The sequence below is a fragment of the Chiroxiphia lanceolata genome, chromosome 10 (genome assembly GCF_009829145.1).
Source record: "Chiroxiphia lanceolata isolate bChiLan1 chromosome 10, bChiLan1.pri, whole genome shotgun sequence".
NCBI classification, from domain to species: Eukaryota; Metazoa; Chordata; class Aves; order Passeriformes; family Pipridae; genus Chiroxiphia; species Chiroxiphia lanceolata.
Window position 1 is genome coordinate 7,055,651 of NC_045646.1, and position 15,520 is coordinate 7,071,170.

The 15,520-nt window shown below is 43.4% G+C and overlaps 1 protein-coding gene across 3 annotated transcripts in view; it reads left to right on the forward strand.

The window, feature by feature from the left end:
• Positions 1-15,520, forward strand: part of LOC116791829 (calcium-activated potassium channel subunit beta-2) — a 146,034-nt gene that overhangs the window by 38,012 nt on the left and 92,502 nt on the right. The window contains exon 1 of one of the 3 annotated variants that reach the window (XM_032698210.1): positions 8,590-9,156. The exons of the other annotated variants lie outside the window; for them this stretch is intronic. The gene's annotated coding sequence lies outside the window, so the exon portion shown is untranslated. Of the gene's footprint in view, positions 1-8,589; positions 9,157-15,520 lie in introns of those variants that run through there. 3 annotated transcript variants of the gene reach the window in all.

Here is a 15,520-nt window from a genome sequence, read left to right on the forward strand (position 1 = left end):
CTCCCACCAACTCCTGTTTGGAACTGCCTTTCACCGGATATTTTAAACCCTGTAGGCTCTGTGCAAGGTAGGTGCCCATCACTGACACAGGGCATTGAGGCTCTCACACCCCACAGTCTGGGGACATTACAGTGCCCTCTTCGGTGGGAAAGGCTATGCCAGGCTCAGGAAGGAAGCCTGGGAAAGAAAATCCCCATTACAGGGTGCTTCATGCTCCAGAGCCATCCCTGATATCCCCAACATCCTTCCAGTGCTCCTTTGCAAGACCTACAAAATATGGTGCCCCACACACCCCTGCAAGGACAGAGAAAACCAGGATTCCATACCTGGTAGCACCTTCCACGCTTGACAGGTGCCCTCCACACTCCTCACAACTTAAGAGACCTCCCTGTTCACATGAGCTTCCTGACCCTCCCATATCACATTAAACCTGATCAGAGCAGAGGTTCTGTATCGGACCAAGAGGGACAGAGATACTTCGCTTGTTTGGTGGATTTGCTGCTGTCAGCATTAGGGAGACAGCTGAGGGCCTGTTATTCTATTGCAGTTGTTCACCTGCACTCTGCAAATGGTACAATCTGTCTGAAGAGCCAGGCAGACACTCCAAGGAGCGGCCTTTCCTTTCCTGAGGGATTACATTGAAGCTTGCTTCTGGAGGCTGAGCCCTGCTCAAGTCCAACAGCCTGATAGGGGTTAATGATCCAGCTGGGAGCACCAGCCAGGATGACAAGCAAGAGCCAGTGAGCAGCAAGGCAAGAAGGAGGAGAGTTGGTTTAGTCATCTGTACAAAAAAATAATAGCAACTCTGGGGATAGAAAAAAAAGGTAAATAGACATGGTGTGCGAGATAAAGGGGACCCTGGGCATGTTGTTCCTGCGCCACCAGATCTGTCATGCTTCCCCCAAAGGGTATTGCATTTCCGGGGACTGGGGTTTTTTACTACTTTACTGTACCAAGAGGTCTTTGAAATCTAAGCATGGAAACCAAGCAAAGAAAATACATCCTTCCTGCAGTGCCCGTGGGTGGGAGGAGAGAGGATTAGAGGAGAGAGGAAAGGGTTAGAGCTGCGGTGTGTGCACCTGTGTGTGTGTCTCTGAGGCACACCAGGGTGCTTTTATCTTTGAGCACAGGCAGCTGAGGTCAAAATGCACCCCCAGAGCCTGGTGCTGCAACATCCTGTGGGTCACACTGGAGCTGGGACATTAGTTGCCCAAGTACAGACTTTGTGGGACTGTTTTTCCAGGTTTGTTTTATTCACAATATGAAAACATAGCTGGTTTCTGTACTCTGAAGTTCCAGCTGGGAGCCCCTGCAACAGGCATTTGTTATTGTTGGACAAATTCTCATGCAGTGAGGATATGGCCCCTCATCCCAGTGGGGATGAACTCTGCAGCTTGTAGTGTGTCTTCTGTGCCTCTCTTAAAGTCCACAATTTCAAGTCAAGGTTATCTCTAAGAGTCTGAAAGTAGAGCAAGTACAGACACAAAAATTTAAAGAATCTTCTCAAAACTTCTCAGAGGAGAGGAAAGGTCAGATTATGGGTGTATTTATGGACAACTTGTTCCAATTTTTTTTTTCAGTTTTAAAATCTCCCAAAAGTGGAGAAATAAGGAAACATTACTTCAATAGCCCTAATGAGCATAAAATAACTTCAAACAGATGTAAAAAAATACCGTTAGGTAATTACAACCAGAGATAACTGACTGGCTAAATTCTTCTGGAGTCCTCTTAACTTCAGCTTCTGATGATACATTAATATTTTGCATATGCAGAATTGAAAAATGCATCAGAGGGGATAGAAAAAGGAGATTTGTTTTATCAATGAAAAAATGTGTGTTTATACCAAAGGAGTATCCCTGTAGCCTGTCTTAAAAGCAAAGGTTTATCATTCTACCTATTTCCTCTTGGAAAGCATCTGCTTGGTTTCCAAGTACCATTTTTTCACCAAGTCATTTATTCATAAGCACGTTCTGTGTCCTCAGCTGCTGTGCTGATGGGGAAGAGGTGGCAGCTTATACAGGGGCTGCAATCCTTTTTTTGTGGGGAAGAAATAACTTTGTACAAAACCTATATATATTTGAAGATGTATGTTTAGGACCAAATGTTGCCCTCAGTGACATAAATTCCAAACAACTCTACTTCAGTAAATACAGTCAAATCCCTCTGGTCAGTCCAGATTTACACAGGAAAGCTGAGATTTTGAGCCTTGGTGAATTTTTGGTGTTCACAACCATAAATCCTGCATTGGTAGCTCCGGGGGCAGCCACACAGCCTGAGCCCCTCTGAGCACCTGCTGCAGAATATAGACCAATAAAATTAAAAAGTGGCATCTTGTGCGAGGTTTCTCCTGTCGCTGCCAGCACACATTTTCTGCAAACAGGTTGGGCTTTGAACTCAGCCCAGGCAATGTCTCTCCTGCTCTCTGGCTGCTGTGAAGCAGGGCTGCGTCACCCACAGCATCCCACATAAGAGTCCATGGTGATCTCAGACAGAGGAGCCAGGGGACATCAAGGCATTCTGCCTTCATCAGCAGATCTGTGTGACCATGCAACACCCTGTACAATGTGGAGGCTACTTAGGCAGTTTTAGGCCCTTGCTACTCTGAATTTAAAGTTTATCAGCAAGACAGCAACAATACAAGCTTAAGAGGGCTGAATTTCAGCTGTCTTGCTTCAGTTCTCAGGCAAAGCTCACAAAGGACTTTATAAGAGCAGAGGATTATTCTTAGTTTACAAATGGAGACACTGAGGAACAGTGTTACAGAACAGCCTCTCCACAGTACTGCTCCTGGGCTGGCTCTTTACCTGTCTGCTTCTGCTGTTGCTTCACTGGAAACTCCCTCACTGGGGCATGGCAAAGTCCCCTCTCCCTTTGCACACTCTCTCCACAACTTGATCTTTCACTCCTGGAGTGTAGAGCTCAGTATACAGCACCAAATCATCAAAGAAACCCAAACAAGCATCTCACTGATGCAAAGGACCTTTCAAAAAGGGAGAGAACAAAAATAGAAGCATGAGCTTCATCAGGGAAGTGACTATTCCACCAAAGCAAAGCAGCAGCTGAGTAAACAATAAAAGGAAGAATAGATAAAAGGAGATACTTGAATCCTGAAGAAAGGAGAGCTCTGCATAGCAAGTGATTTGGAAAGGGTGGAAAAATAGGCAAAAGACTTATCTAGCAATATCTTGCTAAAGTTGCTGGATAAGTAATATTAACATAGGAATAGGAAAGTATGGACAGAAAAAGCAATCAAGAGTTGGAGAAACAGCCAGGCACTGTGTGTAAAATCAGAGAGCATCTAAGTGGCCAATTTGGTGTTTCTGTGAACGGTGAATAGCACAAAATATCATCCATCACAATACAAGGAAATCACAGCAGCACGGATTGGAGCAGTGCTTCAGGAAATTATTGAACAAGCAAGAAACAACCTCTGATCATGGCATTCCAGGAGAGGAGTAAATCTGGAGAATTGCACAAAGGGCTTAGACCAATGTGGCCTGCAAATGTTTGAGCAGTAATCCATTGCTTAACAAATGGAAAAGCAGCAGGCAGCAATTGCTGCTCAGCAGAACTGCTCAGAGCAGGAAACCATCTCTGCCCAAGAGCTGCACACAAAATCAGGCTCTGAACGTGCTGGTACTGAGACCCAGACTGAGGAGAGTAAAATTGCTGAAGTGTGAAATCCTCTTGGAATTACTCAACACTCACACTGAGGACTGGCCCCAGCAGCTGGGTGTTCATCCTCAGATACATATTTTACTAGCCTTTAAGCAGTAAACATTCCCTGGGCCCAGCAAGCAGCATTGTGCAAGCAGTCTGTTTTTTGAATTCTGGTTTGTTGCTGTTCAAACCTACAGTCAATCTTCAGTGATTTACTGAAGAGGATTGGGCACATTTAATTTCATCATCTCTCCCAAAAGAATTCAATAGTTTACACTACCCATTGTCATGAAAGATGATCTTTGAGCCTGGATTTCCCCTGCAGGCAATTACAATAGGATACCTGACCTGTATCTCAGCAGAAAACATACCAAAGGCAGTAGTGTGGCCCCTGTTTGCAACAGGATAAGCAGTCTAAAGTGGAAAAAAGGTGTATTTTGATGTTTTTGCTGATAACTGTCTTAGATACATCCCATCTCTTCTGCTCCTCAATACCCCAGGACTAGACACTGTTGCAGAATGTGGAAGCTTTGATATTTCTGAAAATTAGCTGCGCTTTAGGATATATTTGCTCTAGGTAACATCCTAACTGGCAAGTATTAATTAACTGGCACATCTAGAAATGCAGGAAAACAGTAGGCTGTTGAAGATGGAAAAGAAAGTGAAGGAAGGGTTAACCAGCCTTTATTTTTGCCGGCAAGTATACATACTCTTTTCCCCATCCACCCCCATAGAGTATGAAATGCAGCAGATGTTTGGAGAACAGCTATCCTGATCTATCAGCCTCTATATAAATGAAGGTTGAATTAGTGGTTTACCAGAGAAGAGCAAGAAGATTTCCGACACCTGGGCAACTTAATAGTGGCAGATGGTAAAAGCTGAAGGCAAAGAGAGGGAGCGATGTGCACCAGCAGCTGGTGAACAAATGGAGAGAAGAAAGGCCTCTGCTGAAACTGCACAGGAAGATTTTAATACTAGCAGTTCTGTAAGAATGTTAGTGTGAATATGCAAAGATGAGCCTGTGTTTTAACTCAGACAACTATCGTCAAAAGTACCCAATGGATTGTCAGCCAAGGAGATTTTCACAGCAAGAAGCCATCTATTTGCATCAAATACTGTCAGTCTGCAAAGCAGCAACTTCTGGGTCATTTAACAACATTCCAGATGTAGTTATTTTCTCCTAGGCAAGTGGCTCAAAAAGAGCTGTGCAAGAAAAAGGCAGAGTTGGCATATAGAGGGGGACAATCAAGCAGCATGTGGAAGCGATTAGCTAGTCAGTGTGATATAACTCAGTGAAATGAACACTTGGGTGTCCTGTGATTCTCAACACAAAGGAGACTGAAAGACTGTGGCCAAACACAAGGTTGCATTCACACAGGTGCTGCCTGTTCTACCATAAGAAAAAGAAAGGAAACCAGACAGAGCTGTAAATATAGGGACTGACTTTAATGGTCTTTCTTGATAATTCTTTCATTTAAAAGACAGAGGTGGGATTAATGCATGTAGCCAAGACAATTGTTAGGAATTTATCTTCCCCCCCACTGTTTTCTTTTAGGGAATAGCTGGCCTCTGCAAAACTTGGTTCTGAGTCCAGGCTTTACAACACCTGAGAGTATCTAGATGTGTATGACAGAATTTGAGCCCTTTTGAAGGATCCTTTTTCTCGTTAGACTGATTTTCACTTACACTGTGATTATATATACTGAACACAACCTGTTACCTACCCTGCACGCCACATTTGTAGCTCTGCCAGGCTAACACTGTAGAGTGTCACTGAACACTGACACTCTACAGAGACCCAGCATGGAAGAGCCATCAACAGATCATTCCTGCAATTCTTTAATGCGCGATTCACACCGAGTATCTATGGATTAGTGAGACTACCTGCTGCTGTTTCAAAAAGACTCAGCAAGTGGGTAGAAGGAATACTGTCTGATAGGTATGCAGCTTCAAAATATATTCATACTGTTCCTAGAGAATTTGTGACCACGGTAGAAGAAAAGGTTATTGTATGTGCAACCTGCAGCTTTAATTATATCGTGCACTTCCCTTTGCAATTAGAAATGTGTATTTGTAACTGATAGTTACACTTTCTAGTTACATGTCTATCAAATTCATGTTATAATTAGGATGACTCATAATGAAATTATGCACTATTGCTCTGTTCATTATTTTGTTTGGCTTACAGTCAGCATGCAAACTACAAATCTCCTGAATTCCTCCTGTCCTTCATCCTCCTTGGCCTTCTCCTAAGCAAATACTGGTCAGAAACAAATAGAAGCATTTTAAATTGTTGTAACTCTTCTGCAAGCAATGGGTTTTCTCAAAGAGGGTCCACTACTGCACAGCTGAGCAGCAATCTCCTCTCCTACAGAAGTCAATAGGATTTTCCTGGTGGAGGGCAGAGTGAAAGCACATGTGAGCCCTCTGTTTCCCTGGGCAATCCTACTTCCCTAACATCCACACAGTCCAGAAAGACAGAAAATTGCCATACCCGATCAGATCACAGCTCCATCACTTTGTGTAACTTCTTGCCAGCAAGCAGCAGATTGGTGTGCTGGAAAAATGCAACAGCAGTAGAGCCACAGTACACAAGTCCCATGACTGATGGCAGCTGCTGTTACTGCTCACTGATTAGAAAGACCCTGAGGAAAGGGGGAGTACCATGGAATATCTATCTAGGACTGAGCCATGTTGAACTAACTAGCCCCTACAAGATCTTTCTGGTCACTCCCTGTTAGCCTACACCTCACACCTTGAACAGTTTACCCCTCCTTCAATTGTCATTCAATATAAGAACATCTTCACCAATGTTGAACTACGCAGTTCTCACAGACAGTTATCACCTACTGGCCATCAATTATGAGTGACTTAAACTTACTGCAAAGAATTGAAGTCTTTGAGATCACTGTGGTAGAGAGGTCCCTAAGGGAAGGAGGAGCTGAGATAGTCATCCATTTTTTATGGATCTCCTTATATTCAGCACACATAACTGAGGAACTGTGAGCATGGGCAGCAATGATCACCTGGTTTAACCTGTCATGGAACATACTTGCATCCAGTTCAGTGCTGATGATCTCAAAAGATCATCAGCAAAGTCAGGACTCTTAGACCTGGGTATCCCCAACAGGAATCAAATGTCTCTTGAGCTGTTGTGTCATCCCACTTACAAATCAAGAGCACAGTGAGAAAGAAGTATATTGCTCAGGACAAGAAGAACTTTTCTTTTTTTTTTCCATTTTCTTTTTCTGCCTTAGGGTGAATGTAGTGCACAAAAAAGATGCAAGATAGGTGACAGTGAAAAAATTCCTTAAATTATTCAGAAAGCAGGTATTGTTCTGGCAGCCATGCTAGCAGTTAGCATGTAATTGCCCACCCTGAGATTTCATGCCCACAAAATTCAAAATCCCCTTTGCTCTCACCAGTTCTGGCAGAAGCTTAAGGTGCTCATAATATCCCACTATAAAGTGAGAAACAAAACTGGAACCCTAAGCCCTCGCTCCCAACACACTGACTGTGTAAGTACAGTGGGTGAAATGGCAAGTACGGGCAGGGGAAGCAGAGAGTGCAAAGGCAGCTCTGGTAGGAGCAGCACTGTTTCATGGGCAAACATCATGTTCGTGGTACCCCTAGATGTCCCCCACCAGCAGCTATGGCTGACTTGCACCATCAACAAGCTTGATTTAACTCACAGTTTCAATGAAGAGCAAGGCAGAATGAGAGACCTATCACCCCTGCTGGGCACACACACACTGACGTGCTGTTTGGGGGGGCAGTGGGGACATCTGGTGTGTTGATGGCAGGATGGGACGTGGAAAAAAAGAGGGGTTTAAGTCGACCACTTCTCCCCCTGAGAATCAGGCAGAACATACCAGCTGGTTCAGGACATTCTTGCAGCCTCCCCTCATGCAAGGGCAGCTTTCACATAGTCTGTAACAGTCACCAGTGCAAAGGACCAACACAAATCTGAACCAGAGCTTCTCCAAGGAGAAAGGTCACAACCTAACCAGCCCTCAGTGCCCTCAGGTCCCAGCTATTAAAAAATCTAATGCAAATCTGCCACTATTGCTATCTTAACCCTTCCATTCCTAGAGTGTTAGGGAGCCATAGCTGGGTTTTCACTGTGATTTGCTTTACTCCTTAATATCTCAAAACATCATTCATTTCAGAGATGTCTTTATGAGTGGTATTTTCATTTTGAGCAAAGGGTTATGAACTGGGTGGTACCAAAAAATTAGGCAGGTGCTGAACAAGCAGCAAAAGTACTAATTCCCCGCTTACTGTGTCCCAGCCTGCCTTGGCACCAGGTTGCCCCTCTTCAGCCCATGTGTGCCATTCTGCTGGCAGAGACACATCTGTGCTGGTGGCTCTTACTTTTGTCCACTAGGGACCACACTGAGATCAGCAACACCGAACTGACAGCAGATGTTAACAAGCTCTGATGCATCTTGACCTGGGCTGGTTATTAGCTGACAACCAAGAAGAAAAAGTCTCCAAAATCTCAGCAGAGCACTAATCTCTCTGACCTGGGATCTGGAGATGTGCATAATTTTACTGAAAACATCAGGGTCCTGTAGCATTGTCTCGCCCCTCCTCTTCCCCACTTCATAGACACTTCGAATGCTGTGCATCGGTCTCATTTCTTCCGCCCATCATTATCCAAGGTGCTGCTTACTAAGAAATTTAGATTGCAAGACCCTGCCATCTGCAAACAGTATTTTGCCTTTTGGGAAAAGTAGTGTAAATCCGTGACTCTGTACATACAAACGACAGCACGGTCCATACATCCTCCTCATTCTCTTTGTGTCACATTTGCCTTTACAGAGTTTTAAGAACTTTCAGCTTTCAATCACTACTTCCACCAACTCCTGCGCCAGCCTCAGCTTGCGGCGGGGGCGGATGCTGCCTGTTCGTCTTGCCGTTCGCATCAGTCAAGAGAGCTACGGCACCTTCCGTTCCCTGGAGTGATTTTCTCTTTAGTTTGAAAACAATGTGTGAAACCCTGCTCTGCAGAAACAGTAGCCTCAGTAAGTTTAAGGATGACTGAAGCTATTTACTCTCCCAGGAAGGTTTAGAAACTACGGAGGGATGAATGGGGTTAGACCTATCGCTGCATCGCCAGCAGCCATCCCATTACAGCTCTGAATAAAAGCAGGAATGGCATGTCTAGCCTAGGTTAGTAAACCCTACGGAGTGCATGCCTTAAAAGCACTACGAAACAGCCTTAAGTCAGCTGGAGAAAACTAGTTTCAAGCATGGCTGTCTAGTGTGCCTGTCACTCCTATTGTCCTTCCAAACTATTTCAGACATTTTGAGCAGGGAGTACTAAGCGATGAGTTAGCAGGGGTTGTGACATTAATGGTCAAAAAAGGTTTAAGCACCAGGAGGAAACGATGACAGCGCTTAACAACTGGTGGCAGTTCGGAGGATTCCGCTGGATCTCTGTTTAATAATAATTAGGCTTCGCCTCGGAGGAAGATGTGACAACTATCGGAGGTAGGATTTGCATGGGAAACAAAGGGAGCTGTTACTGTTCGGTACTCGTTGTTTGTGCTTTGCTCCTCGGCTTTCCGAGTGCAGCCAGGTGCAGCCGGCAGCGGCGAGGAGGGGTCGGTAGGATGGGGGGAGAGACGAGGGTGGAAATACTGTGGATAGTTCTGTGTTTTATGGCAGAAATGCCTCGAGGACAAACTGGCTCAAATCTCACTGCCTGCTGAGTGTGCATTCCACTTTCCTCTTCCCACGGAGTAAAATACATAGAGGTCATGCAGAAAACACTTTATTCATTTTCTAGCGAGGCAGTGGGGCTGTTTCTGAGACGGGAGAAGGGAGAGAGGGAAGCTGCCCTAAAATAAAAGGGGAAGAGGAAAGCTATGGAGTTTGTAAGATGAGGGAGACGTGTAAAATGTGTCTGGAGTGTCACCGATGTCATTTGAAAGGGGGAAAACAACCAAGATTGGGGATGGGAAGAATTTTCCGGATGAGGTTATAACCTATTGCAAAAAAAAAAAAGGCGTGATGTGTCCATCCATTTTGCATAATCAAAGATTTCTCTGCACTGTTGTCATTGTTTTACTGGACAAGAATTGTAGTTTCAGACAGAAAAAGGGATGGTTCCCTCCTGTGCCAATGCTAGCCCCCTACCAACCCCCCTGCCGTGGGGAAGGATGTGCACGACCTTTAGCTGGATGCTGAAAGGGTTGTGAGCAGCGGCTGAATGAACATGCAGTAGTATAATAGGAAAGCTTCCCCTTGAAAAAGCTTGTTTCTCCCCAGCCAGAAGTCCAAGAGGTGCCAGGCAAAGTTAGAAGCCTCATGTACTTTTTTATGATGCGCCTGTTTAGCATCGATAAACAAGAAAATGTCTGAACATCAAAGATTTGGGTCTGTGTGGCCAAACAGGGCAGTGAGGTCTGCACGGGGTGCTGGGCAGTGCTGGGCTGCGAGTTTGTTTTTGTCAGTGCCTCTGACCCTCGCCAGGATGAGCAGCAGGAAATTAATGAATGAAAATATTATTTCCATGCATATGCAGAGTTCTTATCATTTGGTGTGTTTGATCTGAGTGTGATGTTCCCTGTGTTGATGAATTGTTTCGACTTGTTCATTAAAATTTCATTTTAAACAACAGAGAGACTTCAGAGTGAGTAGTATTTAGCAACAATAAAATGTTCTGCTTGCAGAAATGCTCCTCACAGGAGCTATTAAAAATGCACTTAAAGAAGCTGATAGTCATATCTTGCAGTAAGAGGCATGGTGTCACTTGCTGTGCTAAATTTTAAAATTAAAGATATGATACCATTTTAAGTCTACTGTAATGTGGGTGGCATTAAGCATACTTTACAATACTGCTGTCAAAAGCTCCTAACTTCTAGAATTCTGTTAGAGTGATTGTTTTCATTAAATCTTCATTAAAAAAAGAGAATTCCTATAGAGCAGAGACTTACCATGTAATTCAAATTTACTCATCCTAACTAATGTTCCCTTTAAGAAGAACTTCAGCGTACTATACTGCATTGTAAATAGGTCATGATATAATTCATTTAATAACAAAACACTGATGATAACAACAAAAGTGCTAAATGCATTCAGTCTAAGTAAATACAGATTGTGCCAAAGAGAAGCAATATTGGATCGGGAATGGTAAGAATTGCTTTTAAGAAACATAAATATTTTCCTTTTGATCCAAGCAACAACTTTTCACTCAAGTGCATTACTTGGCATTGCAAATTTTGGGGGAAAACATTTTAACCTGTGTTACATACACTACTGAGTACATAGTGATAACAGTGAAAACTTTCTTCCAAAGAAATTGTTCTAGACGTTTGCAGTATGAATCAAAGAGACATTATGCAAAGATATTAAATCTGCGTCAGAAATGAGCAAAGAATGTGAAAATCTAGTACATGGTTTTTCTTCACCTCACGTTTGTCCAGAGGCTTGGACAATTTTACTTTGTTTTACTTCAGTGCCTCTCTGAGGGAAGGGTCTGAAAGTGTAAAACCATGAGGAGGCGGAAGATTGTGTTCAACCTGTGCCCAGCCACAGACTTCTCAGGGGGACTTGGGCAAATCCCCCAATCTCTTTGTGGCAGGGGAAGGGGAATAGCCCTGCCTTGTAAATAAGAGGCGGGATAGTGTGGTAATGATGCAATGAAAATACAGACTGTGGTGCTCAAGGAATGAGGCTGAACACAGAGCTCCAGATAAGGCAAAATGCAGAAGGAGGTTAATATTTCAGACATTTTCAACTGTAAAATAAGACATAACACAAATCCCATGATCCAAAACTAAATCTGCTTTCAAAACTATCCCAGACAAATTTGCCACTTTCAAAAACTTCTGCCAGCAGCAAATACCCATTTGTCTGAGAGCCTGTCAGAAGTGACTCCAAATCTCTCATCATTCCATCAATGTACAGCAGATAGTGAAGCAAACTACATCAGATTGATTCACTGTGCTGAGGAATGATTTCTCTGTATTCTTCAGAAGCTCAATGAGTACTTTTTGCCATGAATCTCACTTGCCCTTTCTGCTTATGAATTGTCTGTGGAGGTCAGGCAATTTTCTAATTTATTTATCTTATATTATTTGGGGCTTTCTTCAGCAAATAACTCTTCATTTACAGATCTTTTGGGAATGGCAAATGTTTGCAAATTCATACTGCATTGCTTGGTTCAGTCCTATGGTGTTCCTTGATTAGCTGATTTGTATAGCTAACTGGCAGAAAGTAAATTGCAAATTTCACAACCAAGTATACGGTTTCATACTGGATTTCCATCACTCTCTGAGCAGTCAGGTTTAAAATTCATGTCTTGCAAGTAGTCATAGGAGCAATACATAAGCACTGAAGTGCTCCCACCAGACAGATGTGAGAGCCAGGTTAAACAGCTTTCAATTTCTTATGAATATTCATGAAAAGTGTTTGAATTCCTGCAGCTCTGCTAAAATGAATAGTCGGCATCATCCATCAAGCAGTGCATGGGCCATTCTCTCACAGTATTTGCCATGTCCCCATAGCCTCCGCAACACTCCTGTGTAAGTCCACAGTGCCTGTGGAAACTGTTTGTGCAGCCAATTTAGAAGGGGAAAACACCATAATGGAAACTTCTAAATTTTCCACATTGTGGCTTCTCCTGTTGTGCCCGTCTTGCACATCGTGTGCCATGAAGACAGCCAACAGGGAGGGCAGCAAGAGAGAATCAACAGTGATACAGGAGAGAAAACAGTGAAAGGGGAAAAACAAGGATGGCCACTGGCAAAGGGGGATCAGCAGCATGTAGAGCAGGTACATATGGATGGACACAACAGGAACACGTAACACACAAGTATAATTTTAAACAGTGAATCTAGTGCAATGGGTCATTAACTTCAAGGTTTATGGTCTTATCAGACTCAGCCTGTTGCTCCCAGTCCCTCCCTGTGCAGGCACTACATGAGTGTTCACCACAAGTCCAACCAAGCAAGGGGGTGCCATGGTTTAGCTTTTGTCATGCAGGGGTCTGATGATGTGCCACAGAGTTATGGAAGAGTTGTAAAAATAACAGACAAGAAGAAAACTAGCTAAGTAACTAATCTGATGCGTGTTTTAAATGAAGTGAAAACCAGTAGGGTGAAGAATTCCTGTCAAACGTTTTTTTCTCATGGGCACAAAAAAAATTCAGCTGTCAAAACACCAAGCTCTTTTGACTCAGAAACAAATGAGGGAGAGAAGGTTATAAAACATGAATACATTTGCCTTTTGAATTATTTTTGCACTGTACTTATGCCATATAGGAGGAAACCTCAGGTCTCCCACTGAGTGAGTTCTATTGTCCAAATACTTTATATAGAAAGTCTGGTGTGTGCTGAATCAACAGGGTTGCTGTGACTGCACAGACCTAACCAACAGTTATGCCCCTGTTAGATGGACATTTTTTAGCTTTTCAATGAATTTAAAGTCCAATGATCCTAGATACCCTTATTTGTTCTAAAAATAGAAATGGGCTTGAATTGCGAGTGCTGTGTGTGAGTCACACAGTGAGAGTCACTGTGGGCAACACACGTGCGTTCACATTCTATCGGGGCACATGTAACACCACATTAATACTGCCTGGGGAGAGTAAGAGAATGAGGAGAATTAGAGGAACTAAAACCAGAGCAAATACAGAGGATCTTTGCTACGACAAAAATTGACTCAATGTAGTCTGGAATGAAATCTGAACTTGAAACTCCCTCTAGATACTGCTAAAACTCATATGAGGTCTTCAGATACCTTTTCTTTCTTAATAATAAAGCTGTCCTGTTACCCATAACTAACCTCCATCTCTGCTTGTGCTAAATGGGATGCCCCAGCTAGTTCCAGGTACCCAGCAATTTTGCCTGAATTCAGTGTTCCTCCCACTCTGCATGTCCTAACAGAAGGGTTTTGAAGACCAGAGGAGCCAAAAGAGCATTTGTCCCACTTCCGCACTTCTCTTTTAGAGGAGCAGAGCTCAGACTGGGACTGAAGTTTCTGCTTTTAAGCCTGAAGTGGTTCATCTAACCAAGGTTGCCATCCTGGTGGGAGCCCTCCACATAGTACTGTCCTTGTGTGCCTGCTTAGGTGTGGTACCAAAGAGGGGACAAAATAACACTTCCTGCCTTGAAGAAGTGTTGCAGAAAACATTCAATATACTTGGCCGTGTTTTACTCATGGACAAGCTATTTTCCGCCTCAGCAGAGTGGCACTCCTTACTGACAACCATTAGTTATTTGCAATTTTAAATAGGCCTTATAAACATCAGGCACCTGAGTGAATAAATAATGTTTCAGAGCAGTAACTTGAAATAAGTCAAAGTAGAAATGGTGAGAAGACCTGGAGTATGGTCCCGCTGGGACTTCCTACCACTTCTAATTAATATCTGCTACTTAAAGCATCACAGCCCATGGTTAAATCAAAGTCAGAGGAAATAAAGGAATATTAAATCCTTCTGGAGACATGTGTCCCTCTCCATTCACGGGAGAGGGCGTGTTCCTCAGGGCTACTGTCAAATACACTCACTCTCTGACTTGTTAGGAGCATATGGAGATTTTTGGGGGGGACAACCCAGGGAACAGATCAGCCAGGCTGTCCTGGCAGCTTGCAGCTTCCCTAGGGCTGGCATTACCCCTTATTCTCCCACTGCCTTCCCATTCTCATCCGGTCACCTTCTCATGCACCTTCCCAGGCTCTCCTGGCCCTCCACAGAGACAGTCCAGCTCATAAAACCTCCTGAAAACTGTGCTTTGGTTTTGACTCCTGAGGGAGTCCGGCTGGGAGTCAAGCACCAGACCTGATACAAGAAAAGCAGGAGAAGAGCATAGCCAGGTGCAAGGTGTGGGGAGCAAGGAGCAGTCACAGTCCTGGCACAGCTGAACACCCCTAAATTACTCTGTCTTAATGACCTGGTGAGAATGCTGCAGAAACAGGCCTCAACCACATGTTGACCACAGCAACGTCTTGCAGAGCCCAGGAGTTATAAAAGAACTGAAGGACAAAAAAGGACAACAATTTGTCTGCATTCATTGGTCTTTGATCGTCGGGGACCATCTGGTTATTGATGAGTTGTTTTTAGGCTTATACACAGAATTCCAGAGCTGCTGTTGTGGCAATAGGGAAAGAATTGATTCGGCTGTGAAAAACAGCTCCTTGTAGAGCAGGTGTATGGAGAAATGTTATGATTTGGCAAAGTTTACTGATCTGGGAAATAAGAGTTTTGGAAAGAAAGCCTGAGTGGAAAACATCAGTTCACTAGGACACCTTGCAATTCCTCCAACAAAGCATATGTACGTCAAGTCATAGGGAGCAATAACCCAAGCAGGGAACAAGGGAAGTTCATTTGTAATAATAGCCTTTTATTAACTGGAGAATACGCAAATGAAAGGTGCCCTGACTTTTAAAAATCCCTGTTAATTGTGCCCCGGGTATACCAAAACCTTCTGACAAATTCCCCTTCTTTATTTGCTTCCATATAACAAGTTGATTTTGGTGCCACACTGCTCTTTGAAAGCTCTGCTGTTTTCCTAATTAATAATTGCATGAAACACGTATTCCCCCCCTCTTGCTAAAAGCAGCATGGGGGACAGTCTCTGGTTATGAAATATCCCAAGAAGCCCACAGCAAAATCTTTTTTGCTTGAATTTAATTAAGACGATTGGGTATTTTGTGTGCAGCTGATTTGGGAGGATTTTGTCACAGGTAAACAAGCTTTGAAAAAAAATTGCATTTATCTCTCCTTGCTTTCTGTTTTAGTCATATTTCAAGTGGATTAGTATAATCTTTCCTCGACCAAACTCCACAGCCAGTCTATTCCATTATTGTTCTAATTTTATAAAAAAAAAAAGACTGAAAGCAATTAATTAAA